Below are 26,710 nucleotides of genomic sequence, written 5' to 3'. Positions count from 1 at the left end.
TTCTCAAAACAACCAGTTCAGAAAGTTCTAGTAAATACAGGACTGCAACTTATCTATATGACCTGGTAGTTCCCTTTTGAAAAGAGATGCATTGCGGAAATTCATGGAATGCCCTTTTTATTGTCTCATCTTTCTATATCAGGTAACTACCAAACGGTGGCCATAAAGTTAATTCTGCCTCCTCCCCCTTCCTACGGAGTGGGCAAATATTGGTACATTGAGGGAGGAGAGATCTGTGAGGGGCTGAGACTCCCGCCCTCACACCCCACCTCACTAACTCAGTGTGTTTCATCCCTCGGGTCACAATTTCCTTGTCCATAGAATGTGGGAATTGGGTTCTTTCAATCCCTACAACTTTCTAAGTGATGTTACTGCTTGATCCCAGCTCAATGGAATCAATTAACATTTGCTCTTGCAAAATGAGCCCTCTACTCTCTGTGATACCTCACAGGGGAAGTTTAAATATTCCTGCTAAGATAACAAAGTCCAAAAAGAAGCTACTCCTTGTAACAATCAAGAACAGGATTCAGAGCACTGGCCTGCCCCCAGTCTCTTTAACAAGGTGCAGGAATGAGCAGAGAGAAGGCAAAGCCCAAATTTGGCTACATTTCTTTGGCAGACATTAGGAGGTAAACAGTTCTCTAATTTATAGCAGCCCATTACTCAACACCTTGGATTCATTGTAACAAACTGCTTGGATGGAAATACAATGCCCAGCTCTCTCTCCCCCACCCCCACTGACTTCCTCCATCTGCTTATAATATTCACTTCTAAGCACATAAAACCCATTAATGTCTTCAGGAGTTGGCTTGTTTTTTAATCAAGATAAATATGGACAACTTCAGAACAATTAAAAAGGTACTGGGTAAAAATGACTTCAACATACAAAATTCATTAATAGTATATTCTAAGCAGAGCGGATCTATATTGCTATCATATTCTTCAATGACCCACTCTATAAATGCTGGCTTTAGTGTTTTTCTAATGTTGTTAATTTATCTATGGCTGTCACTCTGGGGCTGTTAACTTTGAACAAATGACTGGTATTAATCACTAAGGGCCATTAGATGCCAAGGCCTGGTGTTAAATCAGCCCAGGAGTGGCACATGTAAGCATCTCAAAGTAAATTTTAAAATCTGCTCCAGCAATTGAAGTTTGTCACTGCAACAGGGATTTGACCCTCTGGGTGTTGTAAATGTAGAGGATCCTGGGACAGGCTTGGTAGATCAATGTTGATATGAGCAAGAGTTTTGAAAAAGGGTAGAAGTGGGAAAATTGTCTTATGCCTGGTGCTTCTTGGTACATTGGCTCTCATGCTACTCAATGTAATGCTGGGCTGAATTCTGCAGTGAAATTTCCCATGAAGAATGCAGGAAGCTCAGAGGCATGCGGCAGACCAGGTAGGTAACGGAAAGGAGTGCGTTAGACCAGGTGTACCGCTGAGTGAACTGGGAGTGGTAGAGGTGAGTTCTAGTAAACAGGTAATACAGGTAAGGGGCCAAGCAAGCTGCTTCCATGAGGGAGTGTGAGCTGTAGTGTAAGTTGGAGCCCCAAACCTCTATTTTCATATAAAAATTCTTAATTTTGATAGTATTGGCTGGCTTCAACTGAGACTAAAGGAAACCATATGGGCTTTTTAGGGACAATGACATTTGACATCGCTTATGGAGGGTCCAAAAATACATGGTGATTCAGTACTATCTTTTTTTTTTTTTTTTCCAGACTACTACTCAGAGATGTTGTGAAGATCTGGACAAAAACCAAAGAAAGGGCTGTCTTAGGTAGGGATGTGTGGTATGGTAGATATTTTTTTTAAGCATCTGTTCAGATGAATGAATGTGTGCACCAAATTTGTACCTCTGATTTCCAGACTCAGTACCATGGTTTGGAGGTTGAATATTCCCCAAAGGGACTTGATTTTGATTTTGCATAAACAAAGCAGAGCAACTTACCACATTCAAGGGAGAATGGGCAGCGGTTCTCAGTCACGGCTGCACATTAGCATCACCTGGAGAGTTTCAGTTCCTAGTGTCTTAGCCATCTCCTACTGCAATGAAATCAGAATCTCTGAGTTCAATCCCTGGTTACTCCCCTCCTCCCCCCCAAAAAAGTGTCTGACATTTATTTTTATTTATTTTATTTTAAATTTATTTAAATGACTAATAATTTTATATTTTAATGGGGTATAGTGTAATGTTAATTAAGCACATTAATTGACATACTCATCACCTCACCAATATATCCATTTGGGGGGTAAGAATGTTCAAAATTTATATTAGCAATATATATACTGACCAGACATCAGTATTTCTTACAGCCCTTCTGGTGATTCCATTATCCATTCAGTTTTGGGAACCACTGGATTAGAACACATGTTAAAAAAGAAATATTATCAAGCAGAAGGGTGGTTACCTGAAACTGGGGCAGGAGAGTGAGAAAAGGGGAGATATTGATCACAGGATACAAAATTTTTATTATACTACAGAATGTTTTAGTGATCTATTGCACTACATGGTGGCCGGAGTTCATAATAATGTGTTGTGTATTTTAACACATTCATAATGTGTGCAATGCATTTATATTTGCAAAATTCTAAGAAGATAATAAGTACCTATAAATATATAGAGATATATAATATGTTGTATATATATTTAAATAAATATAGATGTTTATGTTTTCATAAACAAATTCCAAGGAGATAATAAACTATAGACACATACAAATGTGCAATATCTTGTATATTTAAATAGTGTATCATATATTGCTAATATAAATTTTAAACACTCTTATCCCCCAAATGGATATATGGGTGAGGTGATGAGTATGTCAATTAGTGTGCTTGAACCTTTCTATAACAAATACATGTATCAAAACATCACACTGTACCCCATTAAAATATAAAATTATTTGTCATTAAAATAAGTTAAAAATAAAATAAATTAAAATAAATGTCAAACATATTTTTGGGGGCTACCAGGGATTGAATTCAGGGGCACTTGGTCACTATTTTGTATTTTATTAGAGACAGGGTCTCACCGAGTTGCTTAGCGCCTTGCTAAATTTCTGAGGCTGGCTTTGAACTCGCAATCCTCCTGCCTCTGCCTCCTGAGCTGCTGGGATTACAGGCGTGTGACACTGTGCCCCACTTCAGACACTTTTTTAAAAGTTCTTATCAATAATAGTTTAATATAACCTTGTTTTTTCTTATCAGGATTAAATAGAAAGCACAGTGAAGCTCTTGTTGGAGACAGACACTATTTATGGAAAATAGCAGTGATCATTCTTCGTTCAGAAGACTTCAGCTTCCATAGTCCCTAAAGTAGTCAGCTTTTGGCCTCATTTTAATTGTTGGTAACATGCTGATCTGATAAGTGGATTCTGATCCATATTGAGGGTGGAGGGCTGGGAGGAATGGAGGAACTTTGGATAGGGCAAAGGGGAGGGAGGAGAATGGAGGAGGCGTAAGGATGGGAAAGATGGTGGAATGAGATGGACATCATTACCCCAGGTACATGTATGAAGATACAAATGGTGTGACTCTACTTTGTGTACAACCAGAGACATGAAAAATTGTGCTCCATTTGTGTATTAGGAATCGAAATGCATTCTGCTGTCATGTGTAACTAATTAGAACAAATTAAAAAAAAAAATCCCATGCTGAATTCCAAGTCTCCATCTGCTCCCTTGAAGATAGAGGAAGTTGGTTTTCTCTTCTTTTTACTATTGGATGCTTCAAGGTCACTAAACAGGTATGCTGATCATTTATTCCTGATTAATAGGGTTTAACTCTTGATGATCATAAAGATAATCCAAAGAACTTGTAAATGCATGTTCCCTTTGGAACCTGTTAGAATTCTGATCCAGTAGTTCTGGCTTGGAGCTCAGGGATATAAATGTTTAACAATTCCATCAGGTGAATTTGAGGAAGGTTGGTTCAAGGACCAAATCTGATTATCAGGAGATACCAGTGTGCTGGAGCTGGTTAACATTGGCTTCTGAGAGCCAGTTATTGTACATTCAGGAGTTCTGAGCACCAGTCTTTATCCTGGTGGTAGCCTGAGATTAGCCACTCATCAATTAGTGGGAGTTTTTTTTGCTGTGTTTTCCTTGGAGAGCTAGTTTACAGATACTGAGAACCCTTAGATCACATTTTCATGGGTTTTGGCCTAATTGCTTTTAGATTTAGCTTTTTTTGGGGGGGGGTAACTTTTAATTTTGAAATAAATATAGAGTCACAGGGAGTTGCACGAATGTCACAGGGAGTCAACTATGAGCCTATCACCTAGGTTTCCTCAATGGTGACATATTTTATGACCATGATATAACATCAAAACCAGGAAATTAAGATTTGGTAAAGTGTTGTTAACTAAACTGATGATCTTGTTCAATTTTTGCCAGTTTTACATAGATGTGTGAGTATGTGTGTGTGAGTGTGTGTGTGTGTGTGTGTGTGTTACTTTTCCATCTCTACAAAGGACTGCCTCGTGCTGTTTCTTTATTGTCACACCCAAGACTCTACCCCTGTCCCTTGGGAACCACAAATCTGTTCTCCATTAATAGCTTTGTCCATTTGAGGATGTTAATCTATATCATGGAATCATATAGGATGTGGTTTTGTAGAGATTGACTTTTTTCACTAAGCATGAGGCCCTTCAAAGGTACTCAAGTTTGTGTGTGTTGATACTTCCTTCCTTTCTTTCTTTTTTCTTTTTCTTTTTTTGGCTTAGTATTACATTGTACAAATATACTTTAATTTACTTAAGCTATTTACCCAGTGAAGAATATTTGGATGGTCTCTTCACTTTAAGTATTATGAATAAAGCTGTCATGAGCATTTGTGTACCAGTTCTTGTGTGAATGTAAGTTTTCATTTCTCTGGGAAGAATGCCCAGCTATATAAGTGCTGGGTTGTATGTAGCTGCATGTTTGCTTTTATAAAAAATTTTTAAACTGTTTCCCATGGAGGCTGTGCCATTTTTACATTCCCACAAACAATGTGTGAGATAGATTTTTCTCCTCATCCTCCCCAGCATTTGGTGTAATCACTATTTTTTTTTTATGTTAGCAGTTCTAATAGGTATGTGGTGATGTATCATCATGGTTTTAATTTGAACTTTCTTAATGGTTTACAAGTTTGAAGACTTTTTTTTCCTCTGTTTTATTTTTAATTTTTTTTTTTTTTTTTTTTTGGTACCAGGGATTGAACCCACTGAGACACAAAACCCTCTTCACTTTTCATTTGCTAAGTTGCTTAGGACCTTGCTAAGTGGCTGAAGCTGGCTTTGAACTTGCTATCTTCCTTTCTTTGCCTCATAAACTGCTGGGATTACAGGTGTGTGCCAATGCACCTGGTGAATTTGAACATTTTTTTGTGCTTATTTCCTGTCTGTTATCTCACCTTTGGGTGAATGCCCATTTGTATCTTTTGCTTCTTTTCTAATTGAATTAGTTTTTTTTTTTTTTCACATCTGAGTTTTAAGGACTTTTTATCTATTTTACATACTAGTCTTTTCACACTACATTGTTTGCAAATATTTTCTCCCAGACTGTACCTTTTCTTTCATCTTTTTAGCAGTGTCTTTCACAGAGCAGAAATTTTAAATTTTGATGAAATCCAACTTATTCAATTATGGAATTATGTCATATGTCTAAGAATTATGTCATATGTCTAAGAACTCTTTGCCTTATATTGATTTTATTATTATACTCTTTGTCATTTCAAAAATTGCTGTAGAAAACAGACATATTCAATCACTTGCCACATTTGTTGTAAAACAAACAAACAAACCCCACTGTGGTTAGATTACCTCCTTGTTTTTTTTTTATTTTTTGGTGGGGAGGGTACTAGGGATTGAACTCGGAGGCACTCAACCTCTGAGCCACATCCCCAGCCCAATTTTATATTTTATTTAGAGACAGGGTCTCACTGAATTGCTTAGTGCCTCACTGTTGCTGAGGCTGGCTTTGAACTCCTGATTCTCCTGCCTCAGGCTCCCGAGCTGCTGGGATCACAGGCATGCTCTAGCTAGATTACCTCTTTTGTTACTCAAGATCTCTTGTATAAAATTCTAGGTGAAGGATGACTTTTAGCATAATTCTTCTCAAAGTTTAACATGCATCTGAGTTGCCTGGGCTCTTTGTAAAATGCAAATTCTTATTCAGTAGGTCTGGAGTTGACTTGAATTTTTCATATCTAACTAGCTTAATGCTGAGGCCAATGTTCCAAAGACTACCCTTTGATCAATCAAGGTTTTAGAATTCATTGTCTCCCTGATACCATACCATGAGGACTGCATAACAGATCATGCTTTTATTTTTACCAGGCAAAAGAAGACCTAAATTCGAAGCAGAACTGTAAGACAGGGTTGACTTATGTTTAGAACTTCTGTGTTCTTATTGTCCTTGTTTCTAGTTTTCTCTTGCTTATTTCTAGTTTTATTTGCATAAGTGTATATATTCTTATCAATTTCGAAAAACTTTCTAGAACAAGGTAGGCTCTAAACAAAAATAAGTGCTTGAGTTGGAGAGGGAAGTTCCTTTGGCCCTGTGCTGGGTGTGCATGTTTCCATGGTGGATTTCCACTCAGGAAGTGGTTTTCCCCCACTTATGCTTTCTGTTACGTTTCTCTGTAAATTTGTTTTTAAGCCTTTTTGTACATCTGTGAATATTTTGCTTCTCCAAACTAGATGATACGTTTTCTAGGAGGGGGCCGTGTCTTTTTATTTCTTTTACAATCTCCCACTGATCCTGGAACACTTGTACACACATGGGTGGCGCTGGTGATGGTGGGAAGTGGGGGAGCAGGCCGATTGGACGTGGCTCTCTAGGAAACATGTGGTGCTGATGAACAGCACATGTCCCTCTTAGCTATAGGACTTACTTGACTTTGACCAGCTGTTCTACAGTTTCCCCAATGCTTCTTACTTGGGATGGTTCAGAGTGCTGGTTTGAAAGACCAGTCCTTAAGGGGTATGTGGGCACCAGGGCAGGGGATTAAATTCTGAGTCCTGGAAGGGTACATCTCCAGCTCCCTAGAGGTTCTCAGCACATATCATGGTCAGAAGGACCAAATGGCTGATGTTTTCCTAAATTGTAGGGAACCCAACACCATAGCCATTATTATGACCAGACATCTCAAGGAAACAGGGCTACAGCATCTCATAGGAATGGGTTCTTGGGAAAGGAACTAATCTGAGTTAGAGCTTTCAACCCTGAGGCCAGTACTCCCATGTGGATTTCCCTAGCCCCACTGAGCCTATTCCCAGGTAAGCATGAGCTCAGGGAGGGGTTTGCTCCATTCCTAAGCTTAGTGCAAAAGATCCCAGGATTCACACTCATTCTTTCCCTCTCTTAATCACTGATCTGCCTTTTGGAGAGACAAATTGCTCTCTTTCTGTTCCCCTTGTCTCCAGTGATACCTCCTTCCAGTGCATTTTCTAAACTGCTAGTGGAGTGATGGACCCCAAGGGCTAATCTGGCCATGTCAAAGCCTTTTAGTTTTTAGAGACTCTGTGGTGAGATCCAAATTCCTTAGCCTGACTGACAAGACACTCTGACTTTCAGCCCTGACCTTTATGCCTGCCTCTGTTTACCTGTAACCTTCACACTTACCCTACTCTCCAAACACATATATTTTTCTCTCCTCTTTGTCATTCCACAGGCTCTGCCCTTGGTCTAGAATATTCTCTCCTCCTTGATTTCCTAGGTGACTTACTATTTTGAAGACAGAACTTTAAAAAGGCTTTCCTGATTATTTATTGGATGGTATTATTCTTGTATCTGTCCAATAAATAATCAGGGAAGTATTTATTGGACAGGCTGAGTGCACACCTTAGTGTTTCCTCAGCATCCCATGTCAACCTTGACCTTGGCACCCGTCCATTTTACAATTGTCTGAGAACTTCTGGGTCTGCACCAGTGACCTGAGTCCACGACCATGTTGTTCACATGCAATCTAACTGCTGCAGAGAGTTTGGACGCTGAGATGTCTCAAAATAATTGCAAAATAAATCATCGCCATCCTCATCAATGATCAGGTGTGCAATGATTCAGGTGCTCTACTACAAAAGACGGGTGTTGCAGAGAAGTTAAAGACAGATCCTAAGAATCATCTTCATCAGTCTCATGAGTATGTCTAAGGGATTAGATTGGTAGCCTCTCCAGCAAGCTTTACTCTGAAGATAACTGTCCATCAGTTTATTAAAGAAAAGTGTTGCTCTGGGGTATGTGGCACCAAGGCAGGGGATTAAATTCTAAGTCCTAGAAGGGTACATCTCCAGCACCCTGATGTACATCTCAGACATCCTGAGTTGGTTGACTCTCTGCCATTCCTAAAGAGTAGCTATATCCATGGGACAGAGCTGCTACTTCAAAATCCTTCTCTCAAGAGCAGCCACCAACCATAGGGATGTAGAAAATAGGGGAGTCTGAAGTGAGAGGGAAGGGAGGACCTTCTCATGTCTTCTATCCCAATGTTCCTCTTCCTCAGAGAAAGGAGGAGTGCTTTTCGTGGTCTGGGTGTTTCTCCAAGCACTTCCCTGGGATTCCACACAGCAAGAGTTCCAAGTCTATTAGGAATGATAAGATTCGCATGTGCAGCTTCTTGGCAAGGCTATCGATTTAGCCTGGGACTATAAATTACCTACAGAGGTTTGAGACTGTGCCAATCAGTTAGGCTTCTGGAAAAACTGGCTTTGAAAACCTTCAGGGTCATACTTCAAACAGTAATGTTTTACATGTTTTTTTTTCCCGCCCCTCTCACCATATTTTAATCACCAAGTTGGAGGGGCCAAGATAAAAGGTGGATTTGGGTTTCAGGACTTTGTAACATGGTTCCTTCCCCGCCCCTCCCTTGAAAGAGGGAACCCCAATGGATTGTTTAGTCATATACGTATTCCTTGTCCCCCATTGGTCTAAAATCAAGTCACTGGTACAGACTCAGAAGTTATAAGACAGTGGGACCTGTGCCAAGATCAAGGTTTATGGAGGATGCTGATGAAGCACAGAAGTGTACATTTAGTCTGGGATAATCAGGGAAATCGTTTTACAGTTTCCCTTTACCTAGTTGGACAGGCTTATTAGAGCTTAATGTTAATGGGATTGAGGTGGCTGGCTTACTCCCCAAATAGCTCACATGGATGAAAACTATTTTGTGACCATTGCCTGAACTTTTAATCCCAGTCAAGAGCTTTGCAGCCTAATCTTAGACACACACTCACTCCTGCACCCTTAACCATGCAGGGTGCTCCAGCTGCAAATCCACTGGGGGAGAGCAAGTACATGATTCTCTATAATCTACATCCTCTGCTGGCGAAACTCAAAGAATATTCCTTGCTGGTGATGTGCGTGAAGTTTAGCATAGCAGGAAATTCTGATTCGGTTGATTGGGGGACTCTGGGTCGCAGATATTGCATAAAAACAGTCACGCCAAAATGTAAAAATCATGTGGCCTTAAAAAGTCTTGCCAGTTAATGTGCACATCATCTTGCATCTGTATCTCCCATTCCATGACCTTGGGGAATGATGGCAGAGGAATGGCGTGAGTTTCAAAGATGGACTCAGGGTCATAGGAGATGTGTTAGGGCGAGCTGAGAAAGTCTGTTTTGTACCTAAAAGATGTTTTGTTTTTAGGATTTATCAAACTCAGGGTTAAAACAGCCACATCAAAGAGATGGCTTTGGCGTGGATCTGAGAACAACAACAACAAAAGAACATGAGTAAAACAACTGGTAAAGTCCAAAATTGTGTTTAGTTAAAAGTAATCAACCAATGTTAACTTCTTGGGTTTGACAAATATAACTTGTTTGTATAGAGTTGCTAACATTAGAAAAAGCAGAATAAAGGGTGTGAAGGACGGATTAGCAATAAACAATAAAAGATTCTGAAAAGCCCTGCAATAGGAACAAAACCTAACTTGGCTTTGAACTCTGTTTCTCAAACTGATTTGATCACAGTACTTTTTTTTCCCCTCAGATTAATATTGACTTCCAAAGCAGCAGATGTTCATGGAGGCTGGAATCGGGGTCGTGAATTGTGAGGTTTTGCCTGAGCTGGGTGAAGGAGAGGTTTCAATCTCCTGAAGACACAGTTCCTACTCTTTGCTCAATGTGTCTTGATCCTGTACATTTGCTTATGCTCTTCCTTCCCCCTTGTGGATAAATCTGTTGCATTTCTTGATGTTGCTTGTTGGATTCACTTTGTTGTAGCACATGTTGGCTGTGAGTAAGGATTAGCGAAGCCCTTTGAAAGGTCGCTGAATCATTCATTCAGCGCAGACCAGTAGGGGATTAATTGTGTGCAGCTGAGGTACCCTGGGAGTTGCATGCTTTTATTACAACCAGGAAGTCACTGAGAGGCACTTGCAAGTTCTTAGAACCAGGAAGAGCCTCTAAGTAGGAGGTTTGGGGCAGCGCATTATAACTAAAAGGAGGAATCCGTCTAGGGCAATTAAAGGTAATGCACCGTCCATTCTTCATTAGAAAGAACAGATTAATACAGAATTAAAGGGCTTCTGTTTAAAGTAGTACTAGTTATAATTAGTGGAGCAAGAGAATGGATGATGATCAGAAAATGATCCCAAGAGCGGTTCATGTGGCTCATGCCTGTAATCCCAGCAGTTTGGGAGGCTGAGGCAGGAGGATTGCAAGTCCACAGCAACTTAGTGAGACCTTGTCTCAAAATAAAAAATAAAAATAAAAAAGGGCTGGAAAATGTGGGAATGTGACTCGGTGTTAAGCATCCCTGGGTTTAATCCCCAGCACCCCTCTCAAAAAAATTAAAAAAAAAAAGAAAAGAAGAAAAATATCACAAGTCAATTAGGAATTAAAATATACTCCTTGTACTTTGTTCTGCTTTTCTCCTTTGTTTTTTTTATTTTTATTTATATTAAGGGAAATGCAACATTTTACTTTGTTTTAAGAAGTGTCATGCACATTTCTATTATTTCCACAAATATATGTTTCACTAAGTTTTTATTAACTGCCAGAAGGCAAACCTTGGAAATGATTTATCACCAGGAGAAAATGTATATAACCCCCTGTGACAGAGGTGAAGAAAATGGGTATTTGGAATATAAAGTGTCCCCCAAAAGCACATGTATTGGAAACATGATATCTGATGTCACTGTATTCTAGAGGTGAAATCACTAGATTATGAGAACTGTCACATAATCACTTGATAAGTTAGTAATTTGAATGAACTACTGGCTGATAACTATAGGGTGGGGTATGGCTAGGAGATGTGGGACACTGGGTCATGTTCTCGGGGATAACATTTTGTCCTTGACTCCTTGCGTGCTCTCTCTCTGCTTCCCAGCTCCATGAGCTGAGTAGCCTTCCTCCACCAAGCCCTTCCACCATGATATTCTGTCTAGTCTAGAGCAATGGAGTCCACCAACCATGGACTGAGCCTCTGAAACCATGGACCCCATATAAACTTTTCCTCCTCTAAGTTGTTAAACATCGGTCAATGGGGGACATATTTTGAACTAGTTGTCCACCTGTAGTATATGAGCTGGTAGGCTGTGACATCACCGGAAGGAGAGCTGGGGGTTATATTTTAGTCAGGTATTTTAGTCACAACCATGAAAAAGCTGATAATAGGAGTCCATTTACATTCTTGTTTTGATTGCACCGTTTTGTTTTCAAATTAACTTTTCTCTGAGAATCTTGTCTGAGACGTACTCTTTCTTACTGTTTTCCTATGGGTTTGTCCTTGCTCAACTCCTCCCACTTCAGTAATGGAAGATGCTTTGCCTGTTCACCTCCCTCCTTTCCCTCCATCTTTCCAAGTCTTACCCATTTCTCAAAGCCCCCATGCAGCCCTGACCTTTGTAGGCAGGTCTCAGGGACAACCCCCAGTTCCCCCTCCAGTGACATCATGGTCTACTAGCTTGTATAATACAGGTGGACAACTAGTTCAAAATATGTCCCCCATTGACGCAAAGTTTCCCAAGGGGGAGAATTTTTCTTCTCATTTTTTTAAAACTGCATAAATAGAGAAGTATATATTTTTTTCCACCTCCCTCCCTTTCCTCAAACAGTTTTAGATATTTAGCATACATGGGATCATGCTGTCTGTATTGTTCTTTAATTTGTGTCTCTACCATGTACTACATCTTAAAGATACTTCCAAATGCAACTGACTAAATTGTTATGTGCATGTATGAATATGTAACAACTGATCTCATCGATATATATAATTACAATGCACCAATAAAAAATATATAACAGCCACTTGGTTGTGTGTCAGGCCCTATTCTAAGCACTTTACAAGTATTAATTTATTTAATCTTTATAACACGTCTAAGAGATAGCTACAAATTATCATTTTTATCTACTGCCTTATGCCAATCTTGATCTCCTTGCTTATCTGAAAGGTTCAAAGATTTAGAAAGAAGATAGGATATAAGTTAGAAGGCAAATTAAAGAATCTAAGGTTTTGTGCAGCTGCTACGAACTTTCTGTTTCATGAAGATAGATGATTTGTGCATTTTAACAACCCCAGTATTTCATCATATAATGAGGATGTACATTTAAATTTCTCTGCTATGACATCCTAACATGCAAGGATTATACTAATGCTATAAACCCCTGTATATCTCTTTCAAAGTAAAAAAATTCTGATAACTTCTCTTACTATGTATAGAAGTTATTTTTATGAATTTTGGGAGCTGAAGTTCTCAAAGTGTGATCAGTGGACCCCTGGGGCTCCCTAAGATCTTTTCAAGAAATCCATGGAGCTGTGACTATTTTCACAATGATACAAAATTTTTATTTGGATTTTTCCTCTCATTCTTTCATAAATATGCAATGGAGTTTTCCAGAAGCTTTCTGATCTACCTGGCATATGATATGGCAACCAGTTAAATATAGAAGCAAATCTGAGAATCCAGATGACTTGTATGATGCTGAACATTCAATGGCTTTGCAAAATGTGAAACAGTGCCACTCTTCTCAAATTATTATTGTTTTGGGGAAAATTGTTATTTTTCATGAAATACATTGTATTAACTTATTAACATAATGGATTTACTTTTGTAATTTTAAGATAAGTTCTGTTTTCTATCAGTGCATAGATTTCATTATATGGGTGTCCCATTCATCTTTTATAAAACAACTTTTGTGTTGAATGGCATTTTTGCTTTGTTTTGTATGGGTGCAGTGTGATTTTTTGGTCCCATATTTGTGCTTGCACACAGGAGATCAATATAATTCGGTATTTCTACTTTGCTTCTTTTGTATGTCCCCCAGAGGTGGTACTTTCCACAGTAGTGCCACATAATGGCTGGGCTGCTCCTCATAAAGTCTTTGTGTATGTCTGTGGGGTACTACGATAACCCTCAAAGCTGGTTAACAATGGCCATGACAGTGAATTAATCGCCAAGTGACTGATGGGTTATATGGTAACCATGATGATGATTATGACTACAATAATGATGGGGATGATGATTACGATGATGTAATGATTCCTTGAGCAGTTTTCCTTTTATGACTTTCTATGTTACGAAGAGTAAATCACGCAGAACTCCAGAAGTGCTTTCAGGATATCTGTTTTGGGTAACACCTTAGAGAGGAAGTGAGTTGAAGCAGGGAACCTGGGGCGGGTGGGGGGGGAGTCCCACTCTTTTGGGCTAAACCAGACATGGACACAATGCACATGAGAGCAGAACAGAGAGTTCACTTATTCAAAAGATGCAGGGCAACACTACCCTGAAACTCCAGTTGTGCTAGAGCAAGGGCTACCAACAAGCATGAATGGCCTGTGGGGACCCAGTGGCTTTGCAGTTAACCACCCTGGTCTCCTCTGCTTTCCGTGTGGCTGTGCAGGAGCTGCAATCTCATCTATGAGTTGAACAGAACAAGCTGGAACCTTTCTCAAAGAGTCTGCATTGTATGGGGGCAGAGAGGCACTTGGTGCACTAAGGTTCTCTAACAAACCGGGGAAGAGAAGGCAGGGGGAAGCAGGCTGATGATACTCACTAGTTCATTCAAGGGCATCCTCGAGTAGAGATGAATACCAGAAAAAAGTTATCAAGTGTAGGACATGTAACTTGACATGCTGAAGAGTTGAAGGAGAGCCAGACAGAACAGGAAAGAGATTGAGTGCCTTTAAAATAATGTACTTTGTTGATATTTGGTCTCTTTTTAAATTTCTAGCCAAGGAGTCATTTGCAGCTGTGTGAATTCCTGTGCAGACTTCAAAAATCCAGAGGTGTTATGAACAATGGATACTTTTGAAATGAAGAGTTTCAGAATCATGGATTGGCCAGTGACAATGACTTTGTGAGCTGGCACTTTCCAAAGCACAAATTCATCTCTCTCTCCCTCCCTCCCTCTCTCTCTCTTTCTCTCTCTCTCTCTCTCTCTCTCTCTCTCTCTCTCAGTCTCTCTCACACACACACACACACACACACACACACACATACGGTCATGACTTGTGCTACATGTGAGTTTTAGACTAGCTCCCATAATAACACCATAATAACATCCTTCAAGCTCTGCTAAGCGGGTGTCCTTCTTGGCTGGCAGGAAGCACCCCAAAATTACTTCCTACTATTCTCCACTTCCTTCCTATTTACTCTTAAATTCTCCGTGCACAGCCTAGAGTTAAACCAGAAATACAATGAAAATATTTCAAATAATGGGATTTTCATGTGTAGGCTTCTGGGATAATGGTCCCCAATATGCCCCTGGGATCAAATTAACTGTAAAGGTTTGCATCACTGACTTGGATTTCCTGCTGAATTTGCTTTGAAAGAGCAAATACGCGTGTGGAATGAAAGTGCTTTGTAGATTTTTCTCTTTACACAAAGTCCTCCCTCTGCCTTAATCACCTGGATTGACTCCATAAAAACACAAATGGATGTAGTTCACTGAAGAGCATTTCCGAAACAGGTGCCTTTTCCTGTGATAATGTATAATGAATCACCTCTGGGCAAGACAAACAAGTCAAGGTGGCTTTTAAAGACTCTGTCAGTCTTTCTTCCTGGATCTGCTGCTGTCTTCTGATTTTCTCTGTTGCAGGTGACCACACAAGCTCATTGGAGGCTCCTTTGAAACAAAACACCGCTCTCTCCCCCTGGGTGCCAAGGCCAAGTCCATAGAACAACAACAAAAAACACATGGATCAGAATCAACACATACAAATCTCAACAACTTCCAGTATACTTTCAATTCCCTCCTCCTTCTCCTCCTTCTGGCTGTCACCAGTCTTGGGGTCCATTATACAACTGCCTTTCAGTTGCCTTGCGTCTGCCTGTGGTAACACCTCTGTTGGGAAATGCTGCACTCTTCAGCCTGTGTCCCACAGCAAGGATGCTCAGGGACCACCTGCACTGGAAACTCTCTTTCTTATTAGACCCAGAAAGTTTCTGTCCTCTGATAAAAGAACTTAAACCATTAATGATTAAATTAGAAAGGGTTAGAAGCAGGGATGGTGATGGTATTTTCTTTGCTCATTCATAAAGAATTATCTGGGATTAGTGTTTGAGAAATAAAGATACTTCTATAGGTAGAAGCTGTGGATGGAATTGTGACCTTCAAAAACGTGTTGAAGTCCTAACAAAACATCATGTTGTACTTCGGAAATATGCCCAAATTGTACTAGTCAATTATACTAAAACGAAAAGATGGAGCTGGTATGTAGCCTAGCGGCTCAGCACTTGCCTAGACTAGCATGCCCAAGTCCCTGGGTTTATCCCCAGCACTGAAAAATTAAAGAGTGCTCATTAGGACAAACCCTAATTTAATACTCTCTGTGTCCTTATATAAAGGGTAAATCTGGACACAGAGATGGACAGGTTCAAAGGGAAAATGCTATTTGAAGATGAAGACAGAGTTGGGGTGATGTTATCTATAACCAAGAACAACAGAGCTCTTCAATGTACTACCAGGACCTGGGAGAGAGACATGGAATAGCTTCTCCCATATGGCCCTTGGGAAGGGCCTTGATATACCTTGGTCTTGGCCTTTTGGCCCCCAGAACTGTGAGACATTACATTTTTATTTTTCTAAATGACCTGGTATATAATTTTTTATGGCAGCTCGGAGAAACTAACATGATAATTTTCCAGGAAGGGTTGAAGGATTGACCCAGTGTATTAGTCTACTAGGGCCTCCATAACAAAACACCACAGACTGGGGGGTTTACACAATAGAAATTTATTTTCTTACTAAAGCTGGAAGTCCAAGATCAAGGTGCAGTTGGGTTGGTGTCTCATGAGACCTTTCTCCCTGGCATGCAGATGGTTCTTTGTATGGTCTTTTCCTTTTATGTGTGGCGGTACAAGGGATTGAACTCAGGGCCACTGAGCCACATCCCCAGCCCTATTTTGTATTTTATTTAGAGACAGGGTTTCACTGAGTTGCTTAGCTTTTGTTGAGGCTGGCTTTGAACTGACTGGCAATCCTCCTGCTTCAGCCTCCCAAGCTGCTGGGATTGCAGGCTTGTGTCACCGCGCCGGGCTCATATGATCTCTCAGTGCACATGTATCCCTGGTATCTCGTCTTCTTCTTATAGGCACCGTCATTGAGTTGGCCTTGTTTTAATACAATCACCTCTTGAAAGACCTTATCTACCAACATGATTGCATTTGTACCCTCTGAGGGGCCCTGTTTGGCTGATTGTAGCCTCATAAGATCAGACTCCCCCAAACCTCAAGTTGTCTCTGGTTCTGGAAGCCACCATGGGCAGGCCATGTGTAAAGGCTCAGGCTGCCTATTTCTGCTTTTCAGAGTTGCTCCAAGTCCTAGAATTCCTGAGCTATGGTTCCTGCCATGTTTATTCTAAAGGGTCAGAATTGTTACCTAGGCAAAGTGCTTAGTGCATTCCTTTGGACCTAGTGCCAACTCCCTTGCCAAAGAGAGCCTAATGATCCCAATGGGGGCAAGGGAGAAAGATGAAGAGAGGGAAAGACAGTGAGCTGAGAGAGGGGAGGGCTCTTGTCCAACAAGAACCAGCCTTGCCTAGCATGATTTCCGATGCTGCTCCTTGAACAGGGTCACCCGCACATGTTTCTTCTTGACAATTTTAAAGAACAAAGTCGGGCACATATTAAACAGTTAACTAGGATTCTAAGGCCGAGACTGATGTTCAAGGGGAGTTAAGAGAACCGTGTTTGGGAATTGCTGTCTCAAGTGGAGGAAATTAAATATTGGCTGCTAGACCAGATGTGAAGGAATCTGTGCAAACAGAACAGCCCCTACCTCCCCACCCTCCTCACCTCTCCTCCTCGTCTCTGTTTGATTTGGGACTTATAATAGGATAATGGAAACTAAAAGCATTTTTTTTTCCTGGTAAGATCTAAACAGTAGCCACCATAATATATTAGGCCAGAGTACAAATGCCATGTTAAGATAAAGGGGGAAATGATGTATTTTTAAAGAGCTCTTATTTGGTTCTAACTTGAAAGCAACTGTGTAAATTTCTTTCAAGTAATGTTTCCTTAATTATTCATTTTCCTTGGCACTAGTTAAAGAGCCAAGTAATGACTTCTGTCTCTTTATATTTAGTCTATTATTGTTTGAAAAAGGCCAGAGGAAGGCCAGAACGGTGCAAAAAAAAAAATGATATTTGCTTTTTTTTTTTATTACCAACAGCCAATGTAAAGGGTAATATAATCACCGGCAGCTGAGAGACAATGACATTTTTATAGACCTTCTGGCAACACTGGAGTGTGAAAGAGTCTGACAGGTATTTGGCTTTTCAGTCTGTTCTTTCAACTGCGTTTCTCATCAGACTCACTGCTGGGCGAGTAGGCCCGAGGCAGCCCCACATCTCTCTCTCCACACAGCATTTTAAGAACTTGAACAGCAGCTGTCTGCTTAGATTGGGCAATTTTATAGATGGGAACCAAAGAGAAATGCTTGCAGGACCTGGTTTGCACAGCCCTGTGGGTCCTTCCCTGTGGCTGCATGGAATCGCCTCTTGGATCCTCATAATTCCTTGCAAATATCAAAGACTGGGAGAATACTACTACTGCATTGGGACACTATAGAATGATTTCCATTTGGAACCATTTCTTTTTGATTGTGATCTTTCTGTGGAATCATCTGAATACCAAAGTTTATGCACAGGAATCCATTGTTGTTCTCTCTTTACTAAGGAGCATAGTTCTAAAGAACGTAGGCCATTCTCTCTCTAACCCATGGTTCGAGTAAGCTCCGGTGTGTGGAAACTTACTAGGCAATGCAATTAGAGACCTCGGAGGAGAGTCTTGGAATTTAGAACTCAGCCAGGACAGAAAAACAAGGATCGGATTTCTACTTTGCAATGGTGCAGTTCAGATGCAGGACAATTGAGATGGTTATTCATTTCTTTTGATCTTTTAAACTGTGCAAAGGACACAGGGTCTCACACTCATAACTGGTTCTACTTACTATTTTTTTTTTGTTTTGCCTTTGTGATATTGTGAAAATGATATGAATTCAACAGAAATCACTTTTGAATTTAACTTTTGAATTTTGGTCTTGTCTTGGGCTGATGATATTGGTCCCATCCTCTCTTTGATGCTGGGCAGTGTCAGTGAGCTGCAGCTTCCCCTTCCTCCCCAGGGAAATGACAGACTTACTATGTGCTATGTTGCTAAACCATGGTGTGTGGTAGGTTAGATGGATAAAATGCATTTTCTACTTATTATATTCCCAGTTTATAATGGGTTTATCAGGAAGGAACCCCATGGTAAGTGAAGTGGCATCTGTACTAGGATGCTCCTTCCAGGTTCTGAGGGACCTGCTCCTAGAGGGGTTCAGATTAAAGTCTTACATTCTTGTGCAAATGATCTAGAATGCTTGCTTTGTACTTGGTGACCATGGAACACAAAGAATCACAATTCGATGATGAAGTCGGTAGGTAAAAACATACAACAGTAGTAAATGAGCTAAAACTAAGAATAGAGGCTTTCCTGAGGATGGACCATGTGCTGCAAGGATTTTTCCCATTTCATTCTCTTTTTCCTTTAACCATTGACTGGGTCCTCTGAGGATTTGAAATTGGGGATATTTGGTTTGGTGAAATAAATCCCTTTTTGAGCTTATGTGGAATATTTGAATTTTTGTTGTTGTTGTGGTTGCTTTTGGTGCTTTCTGGAGTTGGAAGCCAGGGCGTTGCCCATGCTTGCTCCTACCATCGAGCTATATCCCAAGCCCTTTTTATTTTGAGACAAGGTCTCCCTAAATTGCCAAGAATGATTTAGAACTTTCTCTCTTCTTGCCTGAGCCTCTCCCGTCACTGGGATTACAGGCGTAAGCCGCTACAAGTGGCTGAAAACTTGTCTCTTTATCTTGTTGTAGTCTTCAGGAGGGACCCTCTTTCTATCAATTTTCCTATAATAGTGGTGACTCCTTTTTAAGCCAGAAGAAAAAAACCTCAGCTAATGAAGCAAGCCATCTTTGTTAATGCAGTTGGATATGATTTCTATATACTCTTCTTACATAGTCCCATGGGATTATTGGTATATATATGTGTGTGTGTGTGTGTGTGTGTATGTATATATATATATATATATATATATATATATTTCAAAACTACATGGAATTCAGACTCTAAGGTCACAAAACAGCTCAAAAGTAATCTTAATATAGAGAAGAAAAAACAATGGGCCTGGAGAAGTTAAGTGACTTGTACAGTGAGATAGAGGTATAGTTGTCCCTCAGTATCCATAGGGGATTAGTCCCAGAATTGCCCCACAGACACCAAAATTCATGGATGTGGAAGTCCTTTATATAACCTACACACACTCTCTAATATGCTTTCTTTTTCTTTTTTTTTCAAATTTTTTTTTAATTGTCAATGGACTTTTATTTTATTTATTTATAAGTGGTGGTAAGAATTGAACCCAGTGCCTCACACATGCTAGGCAAGTGCTGTACCACTGAGCCACAACCCCAGCCCCTCTGATATACTTTCAATCAACTCTAGATTACTTGAAATACCTAATGCAGTACAAATGACATGTAAATAGTTGCCATATTGTATTGTTTAGGGAGTAATGATGAGGAAGAGTCTGTGCATGTTTACATAGATGTAAATTTTTTTTAAAAAAAATATTTTCCATCTATGGTTGTTTGATTCTCCAATGTGAAACCTGCAAGCGAGGGCATCATGAGATGAGGCAGAACTGAAGATAAAACCACTGACCGCTCAGATCTTTCCCCAAACTTTCCCACCCCATGCCTCACCCACTTCCTTAAATTAAATTTCTGTAGATTATTTCAATCTTAGCCACCTCCTCCTCCTCTTTACTATCTTTAACATACACCTTGATCTTGGAGACAGCAAAGAGATTAGAGATGATGAAGGAATTTAGTTATAAGTATCACTATTAAAAAAAAAAGAAGTGTCAAAAATACTTGATTCTTCAACTCTGGTCACAAATTAAATCTGGCATTGTGTTTGATTTTTATCTTCTGGCGAAAAAAAAAAATGTGGCTGAGGGAATGACTTGTTTTTCTCTTGAGATAGTTCCCAGGTGCAAAACAAGCAGTTTTTACCTGTCCAAGAGACAATTTATCACCCTCCTTCATTAATAACTTCTTCAGCTTCCTGTGAACTGAACATATACACATTCAGAAGAAGGCATCTTCCTGTGGACGTGTAGACATATCCTTATAAAACTTGGGCACTGTTGCTATTGTAGAAGTGTTTGGAGGCAGCAATTTTTTAAAGACTTGCCTTCTATGAAACCGGTTTTAAATGTTAGCCATGACCTCATGACAGCGAGGGGAGGGGTCACACTTCTCTGCCACTCCAGTTCCCATCAGGATCTCTTGTCCTTTGGTTGCTAACTGTGTTCAGCCATTGTGAGGAGCCAGCAGGAGAGTGGAGGACGAAAGGAAAGCGAGTTCTGCTCTTTCTTCCTTGCTCTTTGCTGCTGTGGACTCCTTTCTGGCCTATGTGTCTTGGTGACCAGGTTCCTGTCGGGCTGCCCCTCCTCCTCAGCTCCAACCACACTGCACTACCTTAAAGTAAGTGGGGCTGCCAGATGAAGTATAAAACATCCTGTTAAATTTAAATTTCAGATAAGCGACTAATAATTGTTTAGTACAAGTACGTGCAATGCAGTTGGCCCTCCACATCTGCAGGTTCTGCCTGTACAGACTGAACTAATTATCACAGATCAAAAATACTTCTAAAAATGAATCTGTACGGTACACATATAGACCCAGGCCTTTTTTTTTTCTAGTTATTACTCCCTAAACACTATCATAGGACAAAGCATTTACATAGTATTAGTTACTATAAGTAATCTAAGATGATTTAAACTATACCGGTGGATGTACATTGGTTAAATACAAAAACTATGCCATCTAATAGGAGGTACTTGAGCATCCATGAATTTTGGTATCTGTGGGAGGTCTTAGAATCAATAGTCCTTGAATAATGAGGGCTGACCGTATCTGGGATATACTTGGGCTAAAAAAATATTATTCACTGCTTATCTAAAATTCAAACTTAACTGGATGTCCTATATTTAATTTGCATCTGCTGAGCCTTGGCCTGAGGGTCATAGGGTATCACATTAGTGTCTGGATGCCTCACCATCTTTCATCCCCACCATCTTTCACATCCTGAGATGTGTCCACAGCTCTGCTCCATGTCCCTCCTTTAGGATAATTACCACCTGAGTTAGATCCTGTTTTCTTCTGGGATGATGACTGACATGTTTCTATACAGCACAGGCCAAGGTTAACACCAGGTAAGGGTTACTTCTGGGACTACCATTCCCAAGATGAACAAATTCCCAGGTGCTCTTTGCTAGGCATGTCAACCTTTTGGAATTATGATGAGGCTGAGGGGAGGGAGTGGGTTAGGCAGAGAGAAAGCACATAAGGCCTCGAGCTCTGCTCACTTTAGAGAGTCATTCCATTTTGTCCTTTGTGCCAGAGTCAGCTTTGAAGCTAAGCTGTTCTATTATGAAGCAGCTATAAAAGCTTTAGCTTGTATTTTCTTAATTCACTTAACAAACATAGAAAAAAAAAACCTTGATATGGTCCCAGTTCTGGACAAGATGTTATTTTTTCCATTCTTCTAAATCTGTTCCTACTTTTATACTTATAACTTTTGACAGATTTTCATAGGGTAATTCAGATTATAGATGCTCCTTGACTAATAATGGGGTTACATTCAGATAAACCTGTCATAATTTGGAAAATTGAAAACGCCTTTAATCCACCTACCTTCCCGAGCATCGCACCTTAGCAACATAGTAGCGTGTCAGTTGTTTTCCCTTGTGGTTGTGGGGTTGACCAGTAGCTGCAACTCGCGGACACTGCCCAGCACTCTGGAGAGGATAGTACTTCCTAGCCCCTGGGAAAGATCCAACTTCAAGTTTCCTAGTTCCACTGAAGGTGAATTGCTTTCACACCATTGCAAAGTGGGAAAATTGTAAATCAGAGACTATCTGAATTTAGTGTTGGGACAATTTTTCTTGAGCAACTCTGGGAAATTGCAGCCTGTCTTCAATGCTCTGTCTCCTCTCATGTCCAACAGGTGATTCCAAGGCTACTACATTCTGACAGCTTGTGACAAATCCTGTTTATTTCTCCAAGAGTGAGAGGAAATTCTACTCTGCTCCCTTGGATTTTTCCTTGTTGGAGGTGTGATGACGATTCCCATTTAAAATGATGTTAGAAAAAGAAGGGTTTATTCCAAATTCAGGAAATAGTCAAGTTCAAACCCAAGAGCAGAAGTGAGGAATAAGTAGACTCTGTGGCAGGGATTCTGGTCTCTAATCCACCAAACGCCTTTTTCTAATGGTGTTGAGCTTTGAAGGAAGAGTAATGTGTCCTTTAACCACTGAACTTGTTCTCAAGACTCAATATATTGGCTGTCACTACATATGAATCTTGAGTTAATGCAAGTAACCCCTTGTCAATACAGAACTAGGCCATTGGGCATATTATTGGGTTACAAACTAGTTGCCTCTTGTAAATGCCAAATTTGAACCTGAACTTTCTTTTCACTTTCTAAATCAATTACATGACATATAACTTTCATATTATATAATGAACCTCTGTTAGGATGGAGTTTGGTGAATTGCCAAATGCATACATCTTTATAACAACCACCCTAATTAAGACATAGACCAAGTCCATGGCACCCAGATTCTTTTGTGCTCCTTTGCAGCCAAGTATCCCCCAACTGACTGCTTTTGATGGGGAATTGTCCAACATATTGTATTAGTCAGATTTGCTTTGCCAAAACCAAAATACAAATTTGAGAGGGAAAGTTTATCTTGGCTCAGGGTTCCAGAGGTTGTAGTCCATCGTAGGTTGAGTTTATTACTCTAGGCCCAAGGTAAGACAGAACAGTGTGACCCAAAACTGCAGCAGAGGAGAGCTGCTCACCTTGTGGCATCCTGAAAATTCCTTGGGGATGCAAGAAAGATGAACTTTCCCAGAGAAAACCCCAGTGACCTACCTCCTGCAGAGATACCTCACCTTCCTACAGCTACCTCCCAGTCAATCCATTCAAACTAGTGTGGACTGATTAGGTTCCAGCTCTCAAACTTCAATCATTTTAACTCTGAACATTCCTGCAGAAACATAGGGGCTTTTAGGTGACACCTCATGTCTAAACTGTAACACACATATTTCCTCCACTTCATTCCTCATGGATTCTGAACATAAGTACTTTTGGTATTGACTGCTGGAAGTGCATAATGAGTATCAATTATTGTGGTATTTTCAGAAGTGGGTAAAGGGATTACACTATTTTACTTTTTCACTACATAAAACTGAATTATTTTGCTTGTGAGTTTCTTGTTTGCTTTTGAAAAATTTATTTATTTTTCTCTAACACATACCTGTCACTTTTTAAAATGCATCATTTTGTTTAAAATCAGTATTTCCTCTTTTAAAAGTATCCTTGCCCCATTTTCTTACTTGCTTCTTCCAATCTATAGGTTTTAAAACCATATAATCAATCTTCTTATTAGAACTGTTTAAATTAAAAGTAAATAGGGCACTCCTCTGGATAAAGGAGCCCTGATTTCATGCATGGACTTGGTAGCATGTCTTTGCTTCACTGTTTTTAGATCTTCCCAACTCTCAATTTTGAGTAACTCAAGCCTGACCATACTTAGTACTCAGCTTCCCTCTGTCTTGCTAGAGAAAACCAAGACTGTTTCTCTGGTTGTTGCAGTAGGGCTGGGCGGCTGTGCTGGAAAATCATTTTCTACCCTTTTTCCAAAGTTAAATGATAGTGATTTCACTCCAGCCACGTTTATAATTTTCAACTGCTGAACATGGAAGTTTTCTGTTAAATTCTAGCAGTATTGTTGGGTGTGGTGGCTGCACACCTGTAATCCCAGCTGCTTGGGAGGCTGAGGCATGAGGATCGCTAATTTAAAGCCAGCCTCAGAAAATTAGCGGGGCTCTAAGCAACTCAGCAAGGCCCTAAGCAACTCAGTGAGACCCTGTATCTAAATAAAATACAAAAAAGGGCTGGGGATGTGACTCAGTGGTTAAGCGCTTCAGAGTTTAATCCCTGGTGCAATCAATCAATCAATCAATCAATCAATACACAAACAAACAAATAAATTCATTCTAGCACTGTTTTCTTTAAGGATTTTGGAATAATTGTTTTACAGCAATGGTTCTGAATGCTTTCTATGCAGTAATTTCTACAGTATCCTATGGTGTCTCATTAAGAGCGTTTTCAAGAGCGTTAAATAGTTTTCTTGGCTTCTTACTCAACCCCGCCTCCTTTGTCCTCCAAGGCTCCACTGAGAGCTGTTGTGTAAATGCAGACAGTGTGGCTCTGGGCCATAGTAGATGAACTACCAAAGGGGACTCTTAGGACTCTCTGCCTTCTACTTGGAAACAGTCAAGAAGACCTGGGAAGAAGATGAAGTTTGATCTGGTCATTTCCAAAGGACAAGGGTAAACACGTTGTGGATTCTTATTTTATATTGAGTCCAATATTTGGCTTTAATACAAAAATTCATGTATAACTAATTAGAACAAAAAAATTTAAAAAATTAAAAACATTCAACAGAGGTGCCCATTTGGGAAACAGGTATTTTGTAAGTGACTCCTACCCAACTTGGTGAAAAGGGATTACTGAGTCCTAACCTCTGAATTCCAGGCTGGCTTGCCTGACCTGAGCCATTCCATGAAGAACGGTACTCATCACTCGGTACAAGGGCATGGCCAGTGGTCCCTGTGGCCACAGCAACATACACTGATTGTGTAGCCTGTTGTTACATGCTACAGGGTGTTTAGGGTGATTCAGAAAGTAGAAGGCAGAAGAGAAGAGGGGAAACCTCAGAATAATTAGGAAAGAGGACATGTTATATAAAACCTGAAATTTATTGGAAAAAGTTTCTAATTAATAAATTGATCTAATTTCAGAAAATTCTATATGTAGTATTAATAAGATTAATGTTAGAGTTTGTCTCAAATGCAAGATAAAGAAAAATTTCTTTCCAATGTTCAGTGTAATTTTCATGCAAAAAAATGAAGAAGGATACCACAACTCTTTTGTAATGGATAGTTTCTGAATAGTCTTATTCAGGGGTCAAGAGCTACCTGCTTGGACTGAATTTATATTTTGAAATCCTAACACCCAATATGATGGTATTAGGAGGTAGAGTCTTTGGTAGGTAATTAGATCACGAGGGTGGGACCCTCATGAATAAGATTAAAAAGAGGTCCCAGAGAGCTCTCTTGTTCTCCTTCTGCCAAGTGAGGATACAAGGAGAAGTCAGCTGTCTGAAAACCAGACAGAGAACCCTCACCAGAATCGAACCATGCTGCACCCTGACCTCAGACTTCCAGGCTCTAGAACTGTGGGGACAAATTTCTATTGTTTATTTGCCACTCAGTCTATGGTACTTTGTTATAGTGGCCCAAGTGGACCGAGGCACTTTTGCTCAGGACCTACATCTCTGGGCCTTCTCTGTATGTCTCATCCTGCTTCAGTGTTCTCCTGCATGGTATGAGCCACTCACCCATGATGTCCTGACTTTACATTCTGTACTTATTTGCTGACTTGTTTTAGCACCTGTCTCTCTCACTCAATGAGTGATCTTAGATGGTTTTAAGCATCTCTCTGAGTAACCCACTCCCCTGTCTCTAGCAAACTTCCCCACCTGAGGTCCATTTTCTGCATTTATCATGAGGGGTTTCACTTTGTCTGTCCTGTTCGTTTATATATTCTTACTATCAAAGAAATGCCTGGCATATTAAAAAAAAAAAACACTCAATGCACATTTGTTAAATGATGGAAGATTTTGATGTTAAGTGGACATCAGTGGCAGGTTCTCTTTGTTTTATTTTGAAATTAATTCATAGCATTTAAAAAAATCTGGTGATAAAAGTTATGATTTTCATGGAAGATATTTAGAAAATATGGAAAGCAAAAGAAAAATGAACCCCAGTTTCACCAGATGGACCCAGCACCCTTATTTTAACATCTATGCATTCAGGAGTTTTCCATTCATTCACTCATGTGTCGGGGGCTGCGTGACACTGCACATTAATGTTGATCAAAAGATGCTTCCAGTTCCACACTGGCCCAGGGAAAATGCAGACAGTCTCTTCACAGCAGATGCCTATGACTTTCCTCAACACCCGAATGGCTTTCTATGGTTGGGTCCTAAGGCTGAGTTTGGGTATAGTGCCTTCCGGAACGTAGCACTGGGAACTGAATCACTGAAGGCTTGACTCAGGGCTTGGATTCTTCTCTGAGGGCAGAACAAGTTTGGAAG

Source organism: Marmota monax, unplaced genomic scaffold (assembly GCF_021218885.2).
Source record: "Marmota monax isolate L192 unplaced genomic scaffold, Marmota_monax_Labrador192_F-V1.1 WCK01_AAM20220418_F8-fsc00251, whole genome shotgun sequence".
Lineage (NCBI taxonomy): Eukaryota > Metazoa > Chordata > Mammalia > Rodentia > Sciuridae > Marmota > Marmota monax.
This window is presented reverse-complemented; position numbering follows the sequence as displayed.